Source organism: Triticum aestivum, chromosome 2B (assembly GCF_018294505.1).
Source record: "Triticum aestivum cultivar Chinese Spring chromosome 2B, IWGSC CS RefSeq v2.1, whole genome shotgun sequence".
NCBI classification, from domain to species: domain Eukaryota; kingdom Viridiplantae; phylum Streptophyta; class Magnoliopsida; order Poales; family Poaceae; genus Triticum; species Triticum aestivum.
In genome coordinates this window covers 12,173,527-12,194,914 of record NC_057798.1, presented here as the reverse complement: position 1 = coordinate 12,194,914, position 21,388 = coordinate 12,173,527, and positions in this window count along the sequence as shown.

Sequence of the window (21,388 nt, the reverse complement as noted above, 5' to 3'; positions counted from 1 at the left end):
AAACTTTATTTCTGTTTTGTGCGATGATATCCTCGAATTAACATGACGACTTGTAGGATGCTTTCACTTAGTTAATATAGATAAGATTAGATGCAGAATTACCAAGGAGAACTATGTTGTCATATGTCCATCCATTCATCAGTATGTGGGGTGTGAGCCTACCTTTTACTATACTACTTTTTCATATTTGTGAGTTGAGCCTATCTTGTACAGGACTGGAAACTGTACTACAATTGCTATTTCAAAACATGTATCCATCCTTTATTAATTTAGAACATTTTTTTCCTGAACAATATTACACCTTTATCTCATAGCAGTTCCACTTAATGTGGGCATTAAACCAGTCAAAAGAACCACCTATGGTACCGATCAACTAATCAACCAAAAACATTTCCATGGTTAACTCTTTGGGAAACAAGTAATTATGCTCTTCATCCCAGTAGTCCATACATCCACTGAGTAATTATGGTAGTCGACATGATTGGAAGTTGTAACTGCGCGCAATTCAATACTAAACTAAAATTTTCCTTCTATCCATTTCCATTCCTTGTGAATCACAAGTCCATGTCATATTCCATCATCTTGTCATGTGTTAATCTTGTGAACAAGATGCATCCAGACAAGTGAGGATACCCTCCGCCACTGATGCTAAGCTCCCGCTGAAGCCTTTTCGAGCCACCATCCACCACCGATGTCAACCATCTTCCTAATCCAGCACCTCATTGAGCTGCCACCATGCTGGCTTTCATACATAATAAAGCACTACGATGCACAAAAAATTGGATGGTGAACCCGAAGTGGAGCCAGGGTGTAGGAGGCGGAGATGTCATCACCTCCTATTTGCTTTTAGCTTGCTAGACCTAAAACTGATATGTACATGCGACAACAAAGGTATTTTTTTAGTAAGAAGCATCCTAAGGTCATCCTTGTATATAATTTAAAGAAAGGTAGACATGGTGATGCCAAATATATAAAATACTATGCCATCCTATAAGTAATGTATGTACTTCTTCTTTGTCATCCATAGATAGGACTAATATGCAACTTTCTTCCTAACTTGCTTCTTATGTTTATAATTCTCTAGAAACATAAGCTTCTACCTGAGCAGTGGTCCATGTTTTGACTGCATTATGTCATTATAATTTGGCAAGTAGGCATCTACCGATCTCAGGCAGAATAATAAGTACGAGATAAGTAGTGTACAAAATTTTCAAACTCTATATAATTTTGGAACATTTACAAAGAGATTATTTAAAGGTCCATCACTTGAGTTCAGAAATTAGCATTTTTTTCTCAGGGGAACTGTAGTTGAAAAACATAGAAGAATGTTGCACAAGGAGTGTTGAAGAAATAACCACGTATGTGATTTTATTTCATTTCTTCTTATTAATGTACTGACACATTTCAATGATGGCATGTTCAACATGTCTTACTGTGCTTGATGTGGCATTACTTCAATTTAAAAAAACACCTTCACACCAGTTCATTTAGAGAAATATTCGGTTAATTTATGTTTGTCCTTGCTACTTGATGAAGACCATCGCCAACATTATTATTGGTCTATGCAAAAAGGCCAATGGGAGATACATAAAAAATCCTCGTTTTTTTAATGTTTAGGAACTCGGTGTGTCCATATTAGAATAGAAAAAGGTCACCGTTCTCAGGTTATGCTCTTTCAAAAGGATCTTTAATTAAAACTAAAGAGAACATCACACAAGCCTTAGACAATATGGGAACATATATGAAAATAGTGCGCAATAAAACTATTTAATTTCAAGTGGGAACGATATTGTAATATCTAAATTCGTAATGGACCTAAACCATGGTAAAACCAATAAATTATTATTTAAACTTCTTTTGCTTTAACTTAAGGACTTGCCAACATCGCGTACAAAATTTACATATCAAACTAATATGAAGTCGAAATGGTAAGCCAACTCATGATTTGGACATCAATTTCATACCCATTTAGGTTCCCAGACAACAAAGCTTGTGATCCATGTGCGAGAACCATGAGTTGATTGTGAGATCTTATGAGTTTCAACTCCAGCCTACCACAACTTGTTTGGGACTAAAGACATTCTTGTTGTTGTTGTTGTTGTTGTTGTTGTTGTTGTTGTTGTTGTTGTTGTTGTAAATATTAGTAACATAAACGTAATGAAAATTAAAAGACTCTGCATGTAACTCCAGCCTACCACAATTTGTTTTAATATTAATTCTTTGGGATATGATTCATTTCCCTAGTAGTTGTGAAAATAATAAATAAAAAATCTAAATATATTCCGGAATTTATGAATCACACTTTGTATGTAACTTGATCAATAATATACGATAGATGATTAAAAGACTCTGCATGTGCATTTACATGGGCTACATTGCTAGTTTACAGAAACGTATAGGGGATTGCGTAACATGTAAAGTATGGCCATCTTTTCTGTTGTGTTGATTCTGAGACTACAACTTCAAAAACATGCGAAAATTGAGAGGCAACAAATTTGTTAGATCGTAAGTGGGATTTATTGATCGGTCACACTGATCGTGGTGCACCACGTGGCAGCCGCAGTGTCGTGACAAATATATTATCACCGCCGCAGTGAGGCCTAGCTGGATGGGGCGACCGAGGGGGCGCTCTGAGGGCGACCGCGGGGGCGACTTGCACCCGACTGCGGATCCGCCGTCCGGCACCGGCGATCGCCGGCGGGTGGGAGGCCGGTTTTGGGCTTTGGCGGACTCTGATGAAGAAGACGCGGAAGATGATGGGGCGGCGCCGCCGGTGGAGTCGCCGCCGTCGCCTTCCCCTTCTGACCTCATCTGCGAGTTTTTCCATTCAGGGTATTCCGAAGAGGAGGTGGCTACCACGGTAGATTGGGTCGTTCCTCCGGAGGATCCGGCTCGCGCGGGACTACACGCCGGAGAGAGGATCGAGATGATCCGCCGGATCGTTCATCGGAAGACGGCGGTAACGGCACTCCGGCCGTGGAAAGGACCTTTACCTAAGGTTAGTTTGCCAAAACTTACTGTTTTTGATTTGATTCGTCCGGAGGAGTGGGTTACGGTTAAGCGAAGAAAGAAGGCGCGGCGATCGGCCCGGAGTTTGGGATCGCCGGTGCGGGTGATGGCGGCCGCAGCGGCCTCGATTCAAACGTCGAGGGCGGCCGCGCTGGAACGGCTGCTGGGTGCGGCTGGGCCAGCACAGACGGATGCGGGCCTTGAGGGAGATGGGCCGGAGACACATGGGTATGAGGCCCATGTTACCTCTGAAGTCCATCCCGGTTTGGTTGTCGAGCCATGCACGTATGAACCCGATCGTGCGATCTACCCTGCGCCGTCGTTGGGTGGAGTTAGGGTTCGTAGGTGCGGGCGTCGAGGGTATCCGGTCTGCGGTGATCGCCGGGCAAGGAGGATTTCGCCGCTGAGACTTATGGCTCGCCGGGGGACTGCCCCCCCCCCACCCGCTGCGAATGGCGCGGTGGGGAGGGGCGGAGTTGCTCCGCCGCCGGCGCAGGGTTCGGGCCGTGGCGCCCCCGTGCCGCACGGACAGCGGCCGCCGGCGCCGGCTACGGGTGCTGCGGGGCGGGGAGGGGCGCCTCCCCCACAGCACCGCGGAGCTCCTCCTCCTCCCTTGAGGCAGCAGGCGGGCAACCAGGGGAGCGCCGCGAGCCAGGGAGCCCGGCCTCCGGCTTTGCTGCCGTCTGCGGCTGGGCGTGGCGGGCAAAGGCCCCCGGCGCCGGGAGTGGCTCCGTCTGCTGCTGGCCGGGGTGTGCAGCGGCCTCCTTCTCCGGTGGCGCCAGCCGCTGTGACGGCGGCGGTGGGTTCGGTTGGTCACAGACCCCCTGCGCCGGGGGTGGCTACGGCTGGCCGTGGAGGTGTTACCCCCGAGGCCGTGCATGTGCCTTCGGGTGGACAGCAACGTGCACCTCCGCCTCATCTTGTCGCACGGCAGGCGCAGAACCGCTTTGGGCAGACGCAGTCACAGGCCAGACAGACTAATAATAATGGAGGTCCAAATGATCCACCACGAGGCAAGTGGGGGGATGACGGGTATGATGCATATGGTGTTGGTCAGCATCGAGGATCCTCTTCCACGGGAGGAGGCCGTGGATATGCATGGCAGAGTGACGGGTCTATGGAGAGACCGTTTCTTGGCCCAGCTGGAGGTTTTGTTGAGGGGGCCTCAGGACCGGATAATCGACAGAGAGGTGGTTTTTGTGGATACTGTGGTCGTGGTGGAGGCCGAGGGAGGTTTCGCCGACCGCCTCCACCCAGGGTTGCAGACCCTGCCGTTGCGGCAATGGAGACTGACCAGGTTCCCCCTGAGCTACCACCCCAGGCGATGGAGGTGGTGAATGCACTGGCCGTTGCTGATGTTCCTGGGACTGGGAAGGAGACTGAGGTCGCTGACAGGGCTGATGCTGAGCGGGCATCCAAGTATGCGCGCAAGAAAGAGAGGATGCTTTGTTACCGGTGCGGGGAGAAAGGTCATTTCATTGCAAAATGCGTGGCTCAGCTTTGTGAGTCTTGTGGCAAGCCAGCACATGCATCGGGGGAGTGTCCTTTTTTGAGGGAGCAGATTCCAGCTCTTACAGTGTACGGCGTGTATTGTGCTGAGCTGATGTTTTTTGAGTCAGCAGCTGCGAGGGAGATTCCAGTTGATACTCAGAGTCTCACTACTGGTTTGGTGAAGGTCACCCAGGGAGATGTCTCACAGGCTCAGATTGTGCAGAAGCTTCAGGAGTTGGCTCCGGGTGATTTTCAGTGGGACCTTGTTTCCATTGAAGAAAGAGTGTTCAGAGTTGAGTTCCCTTCAGTTGAGGACTTGCAGCGCTTGCTGAGCTTTGGGATGTGTAAGGTTCCAGGCACCAATGGTATTTTGGAGTTTCACGAATGGAAGAAATTTGAGCCTAAGGGGAAGCCTCTTACTCAAGTGTGGTTGCGCTTCTCTGGGGCACCATCTGAGGCCCTGGCTGATGTTCGTGTTGTGGCTAGTTTGGGTATCATGGTTGGTAAAACGGAAAAGGTTGATATGGCATTCACTCGAGCCCAGGGGGTGGCCAGATTGCGAGTCAGTATTCTGGACATAGAGTACGTTCCGGACGTGGTCAACTGGACATATAGGGGAGAGGTGTTTCCCCTTGAGATCGAGTTTGAGGACGCTGAGTTGTTTGCTGAGGTGGCTACTGGTACTGATGTGGATATGCACGAAGGGGGCAATGATGCTGGTGCTAGGAGGGGACCGACTGATGAGGCTGAACAGGAGTCCAACGGATCGGGACCTATAGCTCAGGAGCCCGAGACCGGATCCGGAGTTGAGCCGTCTCCTACTTCGTCTCTGCCTCACAACACTTTGCGGTTTGGATCTTTTCAGCCGACGTCGGCCCCTCCTCGGCTTTGGAGTGATCGGGTTGACTCTGACGATGCTTTTGAGCACTCGCTCCCGGTTTTGGACTTTGGATCGGCGCTCCATCTTACGGACGGCATCCGTGATCCGGGTGTATCCGAGCCGAACCTGGAGAGGATAGGCGCTGCGGAGCCTCAGGGGGCTCCGGTGCTCCCAGGGTCCTTGGTGTCCTCGTGCAGCCAATTTGAGCTCGACTTGGTAGCTACACCGAGGGGGGGGGGCGTCGGGGCAGGCGGCCAAGACTCCCTCTCATACTACCTTGTTACCGGTGTCGACAGCTTTGGCGCCGGTAACCGGCGGTGGTGGTCCATCTCTGAGGCAGGTGGCCCTGGAGGAGTGCCACGCGGGAGCTATGCTTGCGGAGGGATCGCCGGAGGCGCTAGGCAGGCGTCAGGGGCAGGTGGCCCCAGACCCCCTAGTCTCGACGGCGGTCGAAACGGCGATGCACTTGGCTGCGAGGGTGAGGGCAGGGGGGACGGACTAGGGCAGGCGGCCTTGGCGCCCACTTCCTCTGGCCTCTCTCCCAACCTTCGGAGCTCTCCCTTGTCCCTGCCCCCTCCGAGTGCCGCTACTCGGGAGGAGGTCATTGCTTTCGGAGGGATCCCAGACCCGGTCTCCGAGGGGAGACGGATGAGCTCTCGTCTCCAGGACCTTCCAGAGGTTGATGATATGCAGCAGCGGTGCGCTATGCGGGCGGCCAAGCTTCGTGATGTTGAGGTCACAACCGGTATGTCAGTAAATTTATCCAATTCCATTTTGCATTTTTCTAAGGATGAGATTATTAATAATGCAAACCAAGTAGGGGTGTCGCTTGGGAATAATAATTCTGAAATTTCAAACTCAGTTAACGATCTCCTAGATTTGGAAGCGGAACGTGCCATAGAAACCATTAGAAACCTAGCGGCAGTAAGACCTATGAATGATGCTGAGATTGATGCATTGGGAGTAAGAGTGCTTGACCATTTTTCTGCGGATCTTGTTCCTCCGTCTGCGGAGTCTGACGAGGAGGAACTCCGTGTGGATGATGTAGTAATTCCACAACCGGAGCCCGGTTATGAGGACCGGGCTACGGGAAATAATATTCCTAAACGTAAGTGGAAGTGGAAGGTGTACCCTGCATCCGCGGTACGTAGGAGCGCTAGGATTCGTACTGCCAAAAAATTCCATGATGACCTATGAAAGGAATATTCTAGAATAGCAGAGGTCTTAAGGACTTGGCTAAACGAAGGTTTCTAGCGGAGGCGTCTTTAGAGCACCGATTAGATTTCATTGCACTCTCTGAAACTGGTCGGGATAATTTTGCGCCACAGTTTCTTAACACGCTGTCGGGAGGTGTGGATTTCGATTGGCATTGTCTTCCTCCAAGAGGGAGGTCAGGTGGCATCTTGCTTGGTGTGAGATGTGATTCCCTTGAAGTTCGTAGCGTTGTAATGGGTGACTTCGCGGTCAAATTTCGAGTCAGGTCTAAAGTAGATGGGTTTAACTGGGTTCTGGTGGCGGTCTATGGGGCCGCACAACCTGAACTTAAACCGGAATTTCTGGCTGACCTTGTTCGTATTTGCGGGTCTGAGCAACTCCCAATTTTGGTTGGGGGGGACTTCAACATCATTAGGAGGAGGGACGAGAAGAATAACGATAACTTTGACGGCAGATGGTCGTTTATGTTTAACACCATCATTGAGAGTTTGGATCTGAGAGAGATCGAGCTTTCTGGTCGACAATTCACCTGGGCTAACTCTTTACCCAATCCGACATATGAGAAGTTGGATCGGGTACTAGCAAGTGCCGAGTGGGAACAGAAGTTCCCTCTCGTCACGGTTCAGGCTCTCACGCGCGGGATTTCAGACCACACGCCTTTGTTTGTAGACTCAGGTGAGCCAAGGCATGTGGGAAACAAAAATGCCTTCTCTTTCGAAACGGCGTGGTTTGAACGAGAAGGTTTCCTGGATCTCGTAGCCAGGGAGTGGGCTACGGACACAGGGGGTAGAACGTCTGTCGAGAGATGGCAGAATAAGATCAGGCATTTGAGGAGCTTTCTCCGGGGATGGGCCAAGCACCTTAGTGGAGCTTATAAGATTGAGAAGGACAGACTCCTGGATCTTATACAATCCCTAGATATTAAAGCTGAATCAACAATTTTGCAACCTGCTGAATTGACTTTTAAGCTTGATGCGGAGAAGAGGTTGAAGGAACTTCTCCGCGAAGTAGAGCTGAAGTGGGCGCTCAGAGCAAAGGTTCGCAAAGTAGTGCAGGGGGATGCGAACACTCAATTCTTTCACCTCATTGCGAATGGCAACACACAGAAAGAAAAATATATTCCATCTCGAGCAAGACGAAGGCACAATTGTTGGTCACGATAATCTGAAGCTTTACATCACCGAATACTATAAGCAGTTATTTGGACCGCCGGAGGATAGCCCTGTGTCCCTCGATGAGTCCAGGAATGAGGATGTGCCTCAACTAACTGCTTCTGACAATGCTATTTTGGTTGCGCCGTTTACGGAAAAGGAGGTTTTCGATGCCATCTCTCAGATGGAGAACAATAAGGCTCCCGGGCCGGATGGGTTTCCGGTGGAGTTCTATAAAAAATGCTGACATATTATCAAGGGGGATCTATTACCTATGTTTCATGACCTTTTTGCTAGACGGCTTCAACTTTTTCACTTGAACTTTGGGACCATAACGCTGCTACCAAAAAAGACCGATGCTCTGAGGATTGAGCAGTTCCGGCCTATCTGCCTTTTGAATGTTAGTTTCAAAATTTTTACCAAGGTAGGGACTAATAGGCTCACACAGATTGCGCATTCTATGGTGCAGCAATCCCAGACAGCTTTCATGCCGGATAGAAATATCCTAGAGGGGGTGGTGGTCTTGCATGAAACGCTCCATGAAATCCACTCAAAGAAACTAGATGGAGTCATCTTTAAAGTGGATTTCGAGAAAGCGTACGATAAAGTTAAGTGGCCTTTCCTACAACAAGCCTTGCATATGAAAGGGTTCGACGAGGTCTGGAGGAGCCAGATTGAATCTTTCACGCAAAAGGGTAGTGTTGGCATTAAAGTGAATGACGACATTGGTCATTACTTCCAAACACATAAGGGCCTGCGGCAAGGAGATCCAATGTCCCCTATTCTGTTCAACATCGTTGTGGACATGTTGGCAGTTTTGTTAGGGAGAGCCAAGGAGGCTGGCCAAGTGGGAGGCTTGGTGCCTCATTTAGTGGATGGAGGAATTTCCATTCTGCAGTACGCTGATGACACTATCATCTTCATGGAGCATGACTTGGTAAAAGCAAGAAATATGAAGCTGTTGCTTTGTTTGTTTGAGCAATTGAGTGGGCTCAAAATTAACTTCCACAAAAGCGAGTTGTTCTGCTTTGGTAGAGCCAAGGAGGAACAAGAAGCATACAAACAATTATTTGGGTGTGGTTTGGGGGAGTTGCCATTCACATACTTAGGAATACCTATACATCACCGTAGGCTTACGAACAACGAAAGGAAGTGTATTGAGGATCGATTCGAAAAGAAACTAAGTTGCTGGAAGGGTAAGCTCATGTCATATGGAGGCCGTTTAATTCTTATTTATTCGGTTCTCACGAGCATGCCCATGTTTCTTTTGTCTTTCTTCGAAGTCCCAGTTGGTGTAAGGAAAAGACTGGACTTCTATCGATCGCGATTCTTTTGGCAGGGAGATGAGCTAAAAAGAAAATACCGGTTAGCGAAGTGGGATATCATTTGTAGGCCGAAAGACCAAGGGGGTCTCGGGATCGAAAATCTTGAGGTTAAGAACCGATGCCTTCTTAGTAAGTGGTTGTGGAAGTTATCTTCAGGAATTGACGCCACTTGGGCTCAAATCCTTCGTAATAAGTATCTTCAAACCAAAACTTTGTCTCAGGTCACGGTTAGACCAACTGATTCACCCTTTTGGAAAGGGCTTATGAAAGTTAAGCTTTCATTGTTTCAGAGGACAAAGCATATCGTTGGTAATGGTGCCAGCACAAGATTCTGGGAGGATACTTGGCTCGGAGGTGCGCCCCTTGCAATCCAGTATCCGTCGTTGTATCGCATAGTCCAAAGACGCGATGCTCTGGTTGCAACGGTCTTTCATTCGATACCCCTTAATATTCAATTTAGAAGGTCGTTAGTGGGCAATCGTTGGGAAGATTGGCTACATATAGTTAGGAGACTGATGCAGGTCCAACTTTCACAACAACCCGATAAACTCCGCTGGAATCTCACTAGGTCGGGTGAATTTACAGTTAAATCAATGTATGTTGATGTCATTAATTCGAGCTCGATTCCTACTTCCAAGCATGTGTGGGGTGTCAAAGTTCCTTTGAAGATCAAAGTGTTTATGTGGTTTCTACACAAACAAGTTATCTTAACAAAGGACAATTTAACAAAGCGCAATTGGACAGGGCCTACTAGGTGTAGTTTCTGTGATCAGGGTGAAACCATTGAACATTTGTTCTTTGATTGCCCACTAGCTAGAATTCTTTGGACGACTGTTCATATTGCTTTCAATATTCCTCCGCCAAATTCGGTTAACATGTTGTTTGGAACATGGCTAAACAGGGTAGAGCCCGGGTTAGCAAAACATATTCGCATGGGGGTGTGCGCCTTAGTGTGGGCGCTTTGGAATTGCAGAAATGATCTGGTCTTTAACAGAACAACAAACATTCATTTTTTGCAGGTCATCTTCAGAGCTACGGCACTTATCTGTTCCTGGTCGCTACTCACTCCGACGGAGGCCAGGGAGCTTTTGGTTACTGGTGCTACCCGATGGGAGACGGTAGCTCGGGATATCTTCAGCCGGTTTGGATGGCGGTCATGTAATAGGATAGGCAATTAGTTTACCTGTCTATTTTTGAGCCAACCGGTTGTGGTTTATCCTTTTTTGGCTAGCTTGTGTATCTAGCCTTCTGGCTCTGTGTGAGCCTTTTCTTCTTTATTTTGCTACTATTGAGACTTCGAGACTTTGTGGATGCTTTATTTTAATAAGATGGCCGTATGCATCATGCTGATGCCGAGGCCGGGATCCCCTTTTCGAAAGAAAAAAAATCAACTTTTGGTCCATTTGGGGATTCCGTAGTACAGTCTCATCAACGACCGAACGTGAAGTTGTTCAACCATATCCGTTGCTTTCAATGGTATAGATAGCTAGGGTGTTTGGCATGTAGCTAGGTGTCATTCACCAATCTCAAATTCCGAAGTGATGGATATGAGCTGGACAACTGCTAACGGCTACATACTTGTGATTATTATATATGTTGAGCAAGACTGGTTCTGGTGCCGCCGTCGCTTCTGCCATTGTCCAAAAACAGGAATTTGGAGCAGCTGTTCCCATCGAGCTCAAGGCAGTTAGTTCAGATTACGACGGCGAGCTGGGGCTGTGGTCGCATCTCTAAGTTTCCACGTCCCTGAGGACACTGTGGTGGTACTGTGGTATGAAAAGTACCTGTGGACACCCCAACATTCACAAGAAAAGAGTACTTCCGTTGACCCTTAATTGTCTACATAAACAAATGATGTCTAGTTAGTACAGTAATAAATAGGGCCCAACAACTACGTACCTCCAACGTGTGGCCGAAGTTTCCAGTGGTACCATTTTCATGGCATATCACTCATATTTGGTTGACCAAATTAATTTTCTTTTTTTATTTAGTAGAATATTTTTGGATTAGTATTACAGCTCGAACTCCCAGCCGTTTCATTAAACAGTTTTTTAATTGCCACGAACACCATATGCCACGTAATTTGCGAGAGGACTCTTACTGCAGCATATGATTCTCATGAGAAATCTAAACCCTCTACGTGTAGTTATTTTCAAGATCAACAAATTATATATACTTTTGGGGAGAATATTCGGTGATATAACTGTTTAAATATTACGGTGATACCACTGCACAAAACTATTTATTGTTACAAAAAAATTCTTAGTAAATTTCTAAATGTTCACAAGATATGTGTATAACTTGCTAAAACCTTGAAATTCAATTTTGAAATAAACATAGAGAAATATAGGGAAAATGCATCCTACTACCGGGTGTAGTTACACCCATTTCTCATATACTACTATGTGGTAGTATATATACTACTTTATCATTTTTAGTATGTTCATATACTACATCTAAGATACTTCAAAGCGAGTTATGTGAAAAAATTGCATGTGAGCCCATGTTTTTATCATATTTGTGAAAATACATACATATTTGTACGTAAAAAGAAGTATGCTAAAAATATACTACATACTACCTAAAGAATAGTATATATACTACCTAAATATTCTTACATACTACATACTACGCATACATACACTGCGGTATGATAGATACTACCTAAAACGTACAAAATAAAAATGGATGTAACTACACTCTGTAGTAGGAAAAATTTGTCATATATATATATATATATATATATATATATATATAATGCATCATCAATAGTTTCACAAAAAGAGAACATATAAATGACATTATTGACATCTGAAATTGTCTTTGTTGTCTCTCTATGTCTATTAAAATTTGGATGCATAATATTTTTGCATCGTAGGCACATATCTCGAGAGCATACACAATTATGTTTGAATAATTTGGAAATTTAAATTTCTGTTTTTTCTGCAATGGTAGCGTCGGATTAACGTGATGATTTGAAAGATGCTTTCACCTAGTCAATATAGATAATATAAGATGAAAATTTACCCAGGGGCACCTCTCTGTCCGATGTCTTGACATTGATTATTATCTAGGATGTTAGCCTATCATCTACTCCTACTGTACTACTATATTTCATATATCTACCACGCGAGCCTATCTTGTACAGGACTAGAGGAATGTACTACTAATACTATTTCTGTAGAAGTATCCATTGTATATTAATTTGAAACACTAGTATTTTGACCAATAGTACATCCTGATTACAAGTCCTACGCGTATACCTAGGTTGCCAATTTTATCACCCTAATAGAAACTATATAACACAAAAATTATACCTTTTGAAAATAGAACATCTGAAGTTTATATCTCAAATTGAAGTTTATATTGATATATTCTTTTTATCCGGATGAGTGATGAAACCCTCCACCACTTATGTCATTCTCCTACTAGAGCCTCTTGGAGCCGCCCCTTTGCCACTGATGTTAACATCCTGCCTGATCCAATGTGTCATCGAGCTGCCACCATCATTGCATTCGAATGGGTTAACTATGATGTAAAAAAAAGATTGGATGTGGAATCCGCGGTGGCACTAGCAGGTCAAGAGGTGAAGGGTCCATCACCTCCCGGTTTCCTTTACCTACCTAGACCTAAAACCGATTCGGACATGTGACAACAAACATTGTTTTGTTAGTACAAAACATGTTAAGATCATCCTATTAAATAGTTTCAAGGAAGGTAGACATGGCGGTCCAAAATATAAAAGAGACTACAACATCTTATGTAATGTATGGGTTTTTCTTGTTATTATATAGATAGGTTCTATCTGTAAGTTTATTCATAACTTGTTGTCTATGTGTATAATGCTCCAGAAACATAAGTCATTGTAATTTTTCAAGTAGACATCTACCAATATCAAGCAGAAGAACAAGTGCGGGCTAATTAATGTATGTGATTTTCCTACTCATGATAATTGTTCTCATGCAGAAAGAGATTATTTTACCATTCCATGGCTTGAGTTCACAAATTAGCAATTTTCTCTAAGGGGAACTCTAAATAATGCACCATGAAAAGTTTCTAACAAATAAGAATTCATCTATGTGATTGTGTTTTATTTCCTCTTGTTGACCAACTGACACATTTCCATGAGGGCATGTTCAATATTTTCTTACCGTGTTTGATGTGGGATTAGTTCAGTTAAAAAAATGCTTTAACACCATTTCATTGTAAAATTTTAGAAATAATTTGTCAATTTATGTTTATCCAAGCTATTTCACAAAGACTATTCACTACTAGGGAAAACCCTAGTAGTAGCGCGGGTTTTGAGGCTAGCAGCAGCGCGGGTGACCGCGTTACTAATAAGGCGCTACAGCTAACTTATAGTAGTAGCGCGGCCTGTACCCGCGCTACTACTGTTGACGATATCAGCAACGCTTTTCATGAACGTGCTACTATTACCTAGCTGTAGCGATTTCGCAGTGCCTCGCTACTGCTATATCTTTCATCATTTCCCCCCGTACCCCTTTCCCTTTCAGTTTCCCTTTCAGATACTAGATACTAGGTACTGCTAGTAGATATCAAATTCATAAACCATTACTGGGTAGTACTCCCTTCGTTCCAAATTACTCATCTTGGTTTTAGTTCAAACCACGACGAGTAATTTGGAACGAAGGGAGTACTAGATAACAATTTCATGCATAGTCAACATGCATCCTCAAGCAGTACAAGGTCATATCAACGGCGATCATCATATGTAGTTCTAGATGATATCGACGACGATCATCATATGTAGTTCTAGATGATATAGCCACACACACATATGTAGTTCTAGATGATATAGCCACACACACACATATGTAGTTCTAGATGATATCAAAGACAATCATCATCCTCAAGCCTGGGCGGTTGGTGTTCCTGATAGTAATTAGGATGGCCTGTCCAACACGAAGATTCTTGCCATCGAGGAATTTCTTCCATCCAACCGAGTTTAAGTGTGTGCGACCGTCCGTGTCCACGCGGTAAGCACATGTTGTGACGGAGCCCCTTGTGGTAAGGCGTAGTCCAGCTGAGCCTTCTTCATCAGGATCGATACCATAACTCACAGGTATGCTCTTTGCCAATTTCTGAATAAGAAAAACATATCAATTAATAAATAGCCTCACAAATAAGTACATATGCATTATCTACACTATTAATAGTTTCCTTAGATTCTACACTAATAAGCACGTGATCGAACTCTACACTAAAACATATCATCGACTAGATTCCACACAACATACCATATCATTGGACTATACACTAAGTATTTCATCGGATAATTTTCATTAGTAAGTATAACATACCATATTATGTCGATCAACCGTGGTATTTGTCAGGCGGGTCACGAATGGCACCCCGACAAAGTCAGCACGTGGCGGAATTATGTCCCACAGATTGGACACCTCCTCCTCGCTCAGCCTTGTTCTTTGAGCTATGATGGCTTCATGAAGTGGGTCCTCATCATCTTTATCGAGTGGGTCCTCATTATCTTCATCATATTCTTCATCTTCCACCAGTTTGAGATAAATGACAGCCAGCTTGGGTCTTTCGGCTCTGAAGGAGAAGCTGATCAACTCACCACCAGTAAGACGCATGCGAGCGACAAAACGGGCCCATCCATCTCCTCCAATCTGTGACATATTGCGTCCTTTCTCGACCTCCATAGTGTACGGCCCCCCGGAGCCTCAAATGTCACAGTGTCTCCTGTCAGCTTGTTGAATTTCAACCTCACATTGCATGGGACGATCTGTGTAAAATAAGCAAAATGACACAATGCAGTGATGCCAACACTAAAAATAAAATAGTTATTATATTTCATCTAATTTCTTACCGCCGCATGACGAAAACTCGGCTGGAAGTAGATGCCGAACAGCTTTCCAATTGCAAGGCTGCTGGTGCACCTTGACCTGCACAGTCGACATAGTGGTGGTGGTGGTGGCGCCATTTTTCCTAAAGCAATATGAGCAAAGGATTAACGATCCACTTCACAGGAAAGAAAAACAGTAGCATGTGATATTTTTGGTTCTTTCGCGAGAAGCAATTTGACGGACAATTATAATCCTAAGATCTAGTAACATGTTAGATGACAAGGTAGCACCTACATTTTGCCAAAAAATAACTTATTAAAAAAACAAAAGCAACTACGTACCTATCCATGTACAGAAAAAATAACAATAAAATGATGCATACTAAATCAATTAAATGAACTAGCCTACTAAATCAACTAAATCAAAATGTTCTAAATCAACTAAATGAACTAGCCTACTAAATCAACTAAATCAAAATGTTCTAAATCAACTAAATAAACTAGCCTACTAAATCAACTAAATCAAAATGTTCTAAATCAACTAAATCAACTAGCCTACTAAATCAACTAAATCAAAATGTTCTAAATCGACTAAATCAACTAGCCTACTAAATCAACTAAGTCATATCAACTAAATCAAAATGTTGCATATGAACTATCCTACTAAATCAAAATGTAGCAGGCAGGAGGGAGAAGGAGGGGTGACTCGAGGAGGGAGAAGAGAGTAGGACGGAGGAGGAAGGCGGAGTGAGGAGGGGCCGGCCGGCGGCTAGTGGAGGGAGGACGGAGGAGGAAGGCGGAGGAAGGAGGGGCCGACCAACGGTGAGTGGAGAGGGAGGACGGAGGAGGAGGCTGGTACCGAGTCCAGCAAGGAGGAGGAGGTGACGGCGGCGCAGAGGGAGGAGGGGCGACGGGGGAGGACCGGCGCGGGGGATTGAGAGGGGATCTAGTGAGTGTGTGACTGTGAGTTGATCGGGTAGAGGAGATGGGGGGTGGGAGATGGAATGGCTTAGCAGTAGCGCGCTATAGAGATAGACGCTACTGCTAAGCTACCTAGCAGCAGCGCCTTTCACAAAGAAGCGCTACTGCTATGTGTCAGTATATAAAAATAGACTTAGTTCAATGTACCAAAAATACATTGATCATCAACGATCTTTTTGTGTACAATCTGATTTGTCAATACGAGTACTCACAGGTTTAGGAACAGGTGAAGACTCATATTGCAGCCACAAATTCTACACATAGAGTTCAATGAAGACTAAGTGCTTGTCAAAGTTTTAGAAGTAACATATTTAAGGTGGTAGAAACTCTCTTCACGGAGCGAGGTAGGACTAAATTTTTGTAGTAAACTTAGCAGTAGCGCTTATTGGCGAAATGCGCCGCTACTATGCTACATAAAAGTAGCGCCCGTCGTTATAACGCATTGCTGCTATAACTGGCCTCGCGGCGGCCTCGTGGGAATTATAGCAGTAGCGCGTCTTTGAGCGGGCGCGCTGATGAAGCCATGTACCTAGGTTAGGGTCATGGACCTGTCCAAGGTACCCTCCCCAAGGACATCTGTAGAAGAAACTACCATTCAGTCGACCTGGAAGGATTCCACTCGACAGAATCGAAGACACTCGACCATGAAGCCACTCACTCGACCACTAGGAGATCTAGAGTCACTCTGCACACAAACGATCTGTCATTAAGTAGTCTTTATGTTCATGATAGCACTTTATGTAAGGCGTTACTAGTACGCCATGCCTTAATGTACTTTAAACCCTGCATAACTGAGGGCAGGAGGGGTCTGGCAGACTCTATATAAGCCACCCCCCTCCTCAATTTAAAGGGTTCGCACCCCTGTAACTCATACGCATATAATCCAGTCGACCGCCTTCGGGCTCCGAGACATAGGGCTGTTACTTCCTCCGAGAAGGGCCTGAACTCATAAATCTCTTGCGTACACAACTACTCCATAGCTAGGATCTTGCCTCTCCATACCTACCCCCCTATTCTACTGTCAGGCTAAGAACCACGACAGTTGGCGCCCACCATGGGGCAGGTGTCTTAGCGACTTATTGGAGAAGTTGCGATTTTTCCGATCTCCTTCAACATGGTTTCAGGCGGAGTTTTGGTTGAGGGCCGCGAGATCCGTCTCGGCGCGCTCATGTTCATCGCCGACGACTCCGCTTGGCTTCAGGAGGCTCCACTCGACATCGACGCGCTCCCAGTCCGCGGGGCGATGCACTTCCGCGCGTGTGTCCGCGGCGTCCTCCTGCGGCAACCGTCGGCCCCGTATCGGTTGACCCCTGTGTCATCCTCCCTCCCTGTCTCCCGCTAGCGCAAGCGCTCCGGTCGGTCGAGGCTTCAACGGTGGGTGAGGCACGCAGTGGCCCTCCAGTCGGCCACCCCCCAAGTCGCGGCGATCGAGCCCGACGAATCTCTCTACGGCCTGTTCAACCTGTCGACTGGCTCCGTACAGACTACATCTGAGTGCGACAGCAGTGATCCAGTGGCGGAGGTTCTGATGGTCAATGGGCCGCGCAGTCCTCCCGGTTTTCCTTGCACCGACGGAGTCGATGGCAGAGGTAACCCAGCGCAGTTCCACGAAGAGTATCAGCCCGAGCCACTCACTTCCCTGCAAAGGGAAGATCTTCGCCGCCGGAACATGGATGCGCTGCATACTCCTATCGTTGGAGAAACCCCCGAGGCTCGTGCCTTAGAGGACGCGCGTTTGGCCAACTTGGCTGAGCGCACTCAACTGGAGAACCTCCAGCAAGCACTCGACGAGCGCGCGCGGCAACGAGTTCCAGACTCCAGTCGACGTCAACTCTTTCTGCAACCGACTCAGGTGTATCGAACTCCGATTCAGAATCTAGCAGCTGCAGCCCGTATAGAAGAGTCGATTCAGCCCTCCCAGTCAGAGGCTGGCAGAGGCTTGTTACAGATCAGAGATTTTCTCCGGGCAGCAGGAGATCAGAATTCAGCTGTATCGCAGTCACGAAACAAGATTCACAGCAGATCCGTTGCTGCGAATACAGTCCAGTCGGCCCATAGCCCGAGATCGCCCCCGAGGCGTGAGGGACGTGGAGGTCGGCGTGATCAGTATGACGACCGATTCGATCGCGATGATCAGCGTCGAGTGCCCACTCCCCCCCAAGGAGTGGGTCGTACGCTCCTCGACAGCAAGATGACAGACGTCAGCATAGTGTTGGGCGAAGGGTTCCAGTCGACCAGGCTTTGACGCGAGATCCATTTTTGTGCAAGGTTTGGTCGACCGGAACAGAGCTCACCGAGAAGGCCATGACAGAGATGTGCCCACCAGCAGCAGAGTTCACGTCTCAGGACCAGAGTGTTTTAGCAGAGCCATCAGGGCCACGGTGATTCCTCCCAACTTCAGGTTGGCGACTGGAGTCAGCAAGTTCACCGGCGAGTCCAAGCCCGATACTTGGCTTGAGGACTACCGAGTGGCTGTTCAGATTGGCGGCGACAATGATGAAGTGGCCATGAAACACCTACCTCTTATGTTGGAGGGCTCGACCAGAGCATGGCTGAATCAGTTGGCACCTAGCAGCATTTACACTTGGGAAGATCTTGTCCGAGTGTATGTCAGATCATTTGAAGGAACTTGCAGGCGACCAGCAGGGTTGCCAGAGCTGCAGGTTTGTGTGCAAAAGTCGAATGAAACTCTAAGGGATTACATCCAAAGGTGGACCACATTGCATCACACGGTGGAGAATATATCTGACCACCAGGGAGTTTGTGCCTTCAAGGAAGGCGTTAAGAACAGAGAGTTAAGTTTGAAATTCGGTCGGACCGGAGACATGACTCTGAGTCGAATGATGGAGATTGCCACCAAATATGCCAATGGTGAAGAAGAGGATCGACTCCGGAGTGGCAAGTACAAGCCAACCGCTCATGAAACCGGGGGAGGAAACTCCAGTCGGAAGCAGAAGCGGAAAGCCGAGCCAGCTGCTCCGGGAGAAGCCTTGGCCGTGACTCAGGGAAAGTTTAAAGGGAAGCCCAAAAGATCTTGGAACCCTAATAAGGTGAAGGACAAGGAAGGAAATGACGTGATGGATTTGCCGTGCCACATCCACATGAAGAAAGATGAGGAGGGTAACTTCATTTACCCGAAACATACCACTCGGCAGTGTCAGCTCTTGATCCAGCAATTTCAGGGGAAACAGCCCAAAGATAAGGAAAAGGATTCAGACAAAGTTGAGGACAAAGAGGACAGTGATGAAGGATATCCCCATGTCAATTCCACCCTAATGATTTTTGCTGATGTTGAAAGCAAAAGTCGATTGAAAGTTATCAACCGTGAAGTGAATATGGTTGCTCCGGTGACACCCAGTTATTTGAAATGGTCTCAGACCGCCATCACATTTGACCAGTCTGATCATCCGACACACATAGCCACCCCTGGGAGGCAAGCTTTAGTGGTCGACCCAGTCGTCGAAGGCACTCGACTGATGAAAGTTCTGATGGATGGTGGCAGTGGCCTGAATATACTGTATGCGGAGACGCTAAAAGGGATGGGCAATCCGATGTCCAGACTCAGTACCAGCAACATGAGTTTCCATGGAGTCATTCCTGGGAAGAAGGCTGAGTCACTCGGCCAAATTGCTCTTGATGTGGTTTTCGGCAATTCAAAGCATTTCCACAAAGAAAAGTTGACATTTGAAGTTGTGGATTTCCAGAGCGCTTATCACACTATTCTAGGCAGGCCAGCTTATGCACGATTCATGGATCGACCATGTTACGTGTACCTCAAATTGAAGATGCCTGGTTCCAAGGGTGTGATCACCATTACTGGCAATCGGAAAAAGGCAGAAGAGTGCTTTCAGAAGGGCTCAAAGATCACCGATGCTCAGATAACAGTGATCGAGCTGCAGGAATACCAGAAAACTGCAGATCCGAGTGATTTATTGTGGGCCAAGAAGCCCGCCACAAAGTCAGTGTTCCAGTCGTCCGGTGAGATGAAGCCCGTTCACATTCACCCGACCGACCCAGTGCTGCTCCGACTCATATCTCCACAACACTCGACTCTAAATAGGAAGAAGCGCTCATCCAATTCCTCCGTGAGAACTGGGACATCATCGCATGGAAGCCTGCTGGCATGCCGGGTGTTCCCAGGGGGCTGGCTGAGCGTCGTCTACGAGCCGACTCAAAAGTGAAACCTGTCAAAGAACATCTTCGACGGTCCGCCGTCCAGAAGAGAAAGGCCATTGGCGAGGAGGTGGCTCAGCTCCTGGCAGCAAAGTTTATCCGAGAGATTTACCACTCCGAGTGGCCTGCCAATGTTGTCATGGTCCCCAAGAAGGACAAGTCACTTCGCATGTGCATTGATTTCAAACATATCAATCAGGCTTGCCCGAAAGATCATTTTCCTCTCTCCCGCATCGACCAAATAGTCGACTCGACTGCGGGATGTGAGCGCCTGTCTTTTTTAGACGCCTATTCCGGTTACCATCAGATCCGTCTGTATGGACCCTATGAGATCAAAACAGCTTTCATCACTCCATTCGGGTGCTTCTGCTATGTCACCATGCCATTTGGCCTCAAGAATGCCAGAGCCACGTTCATAGGATGATTCAGAAGTGTTTACTCACTCAAATCAGTCGGAATGTGGAAGCATACATGGATGATATTGTGGTCAAATCACGGAATGGTTCCGACCTGTTGACTGACCTTGCTGAAACATTTGCCAATCTCAGGAGGTATGATATCAAACTTAATCCATCAAAGTGCACATTCAGAGTTCCTGGCGGAAAGTTACTCGGTTTTCTCGTTTCCGAGCGAGGATTCGACGCCAACCCAGAAAAAGTTGGCACTATACTCCGAATGAAACGCCCTGTGCGTGTGCACGATGTCCAGAAGCTTACTGGATGCTTGGCCGCTTTAAGTCGATTCATCTCTCGTCTCGGTGAAAAGGCATTGCCTCTTTACCGACTGATGAAGAAGTCAGACAAGTTCGAGTGGACTCCATAAGCTGATGCAGCGTTTGCAGAGCTAAAAGCTCTTCTCTCCACCCAGCCGGTGCTTGCTGCCCCAATCAGCAAAGAGCCTTTCTTGCTTTACATTGCAGCCACAGGACAAGTCGTCAGTACAGTACTTACGGTCGAGCGGGAAGAAGAAGGAAAAGCCTTCAAAGTTTAGTGCCTAGTGTATTATCTTTCTGAAGTTTTGACCCCATCAAAGCAAAGATACCCTCAATATCAGAAGCTTGTATATGGGATTTATATATATGACCACGAAGAAGGTTGCTCATTATTTCTCTAATCATTCCATTACAGTCGTCAGCGACGCCCCATTATCAGAGATTCTGCACAACAGAGATGCAACTGGTCGAGTGGCAAAATGGGCGATCGAACTCCTTCCCCTTGATATCAAGTTTGAGGCAAAGAAAGCCATTAAGTCCCAAGCAGTGGTAGATTTCATCGCCGAGTGGATTGAACAGCAATTACCGACTCAAGTTCACTCGGAGCACTGGACCATGTTCTTTGAC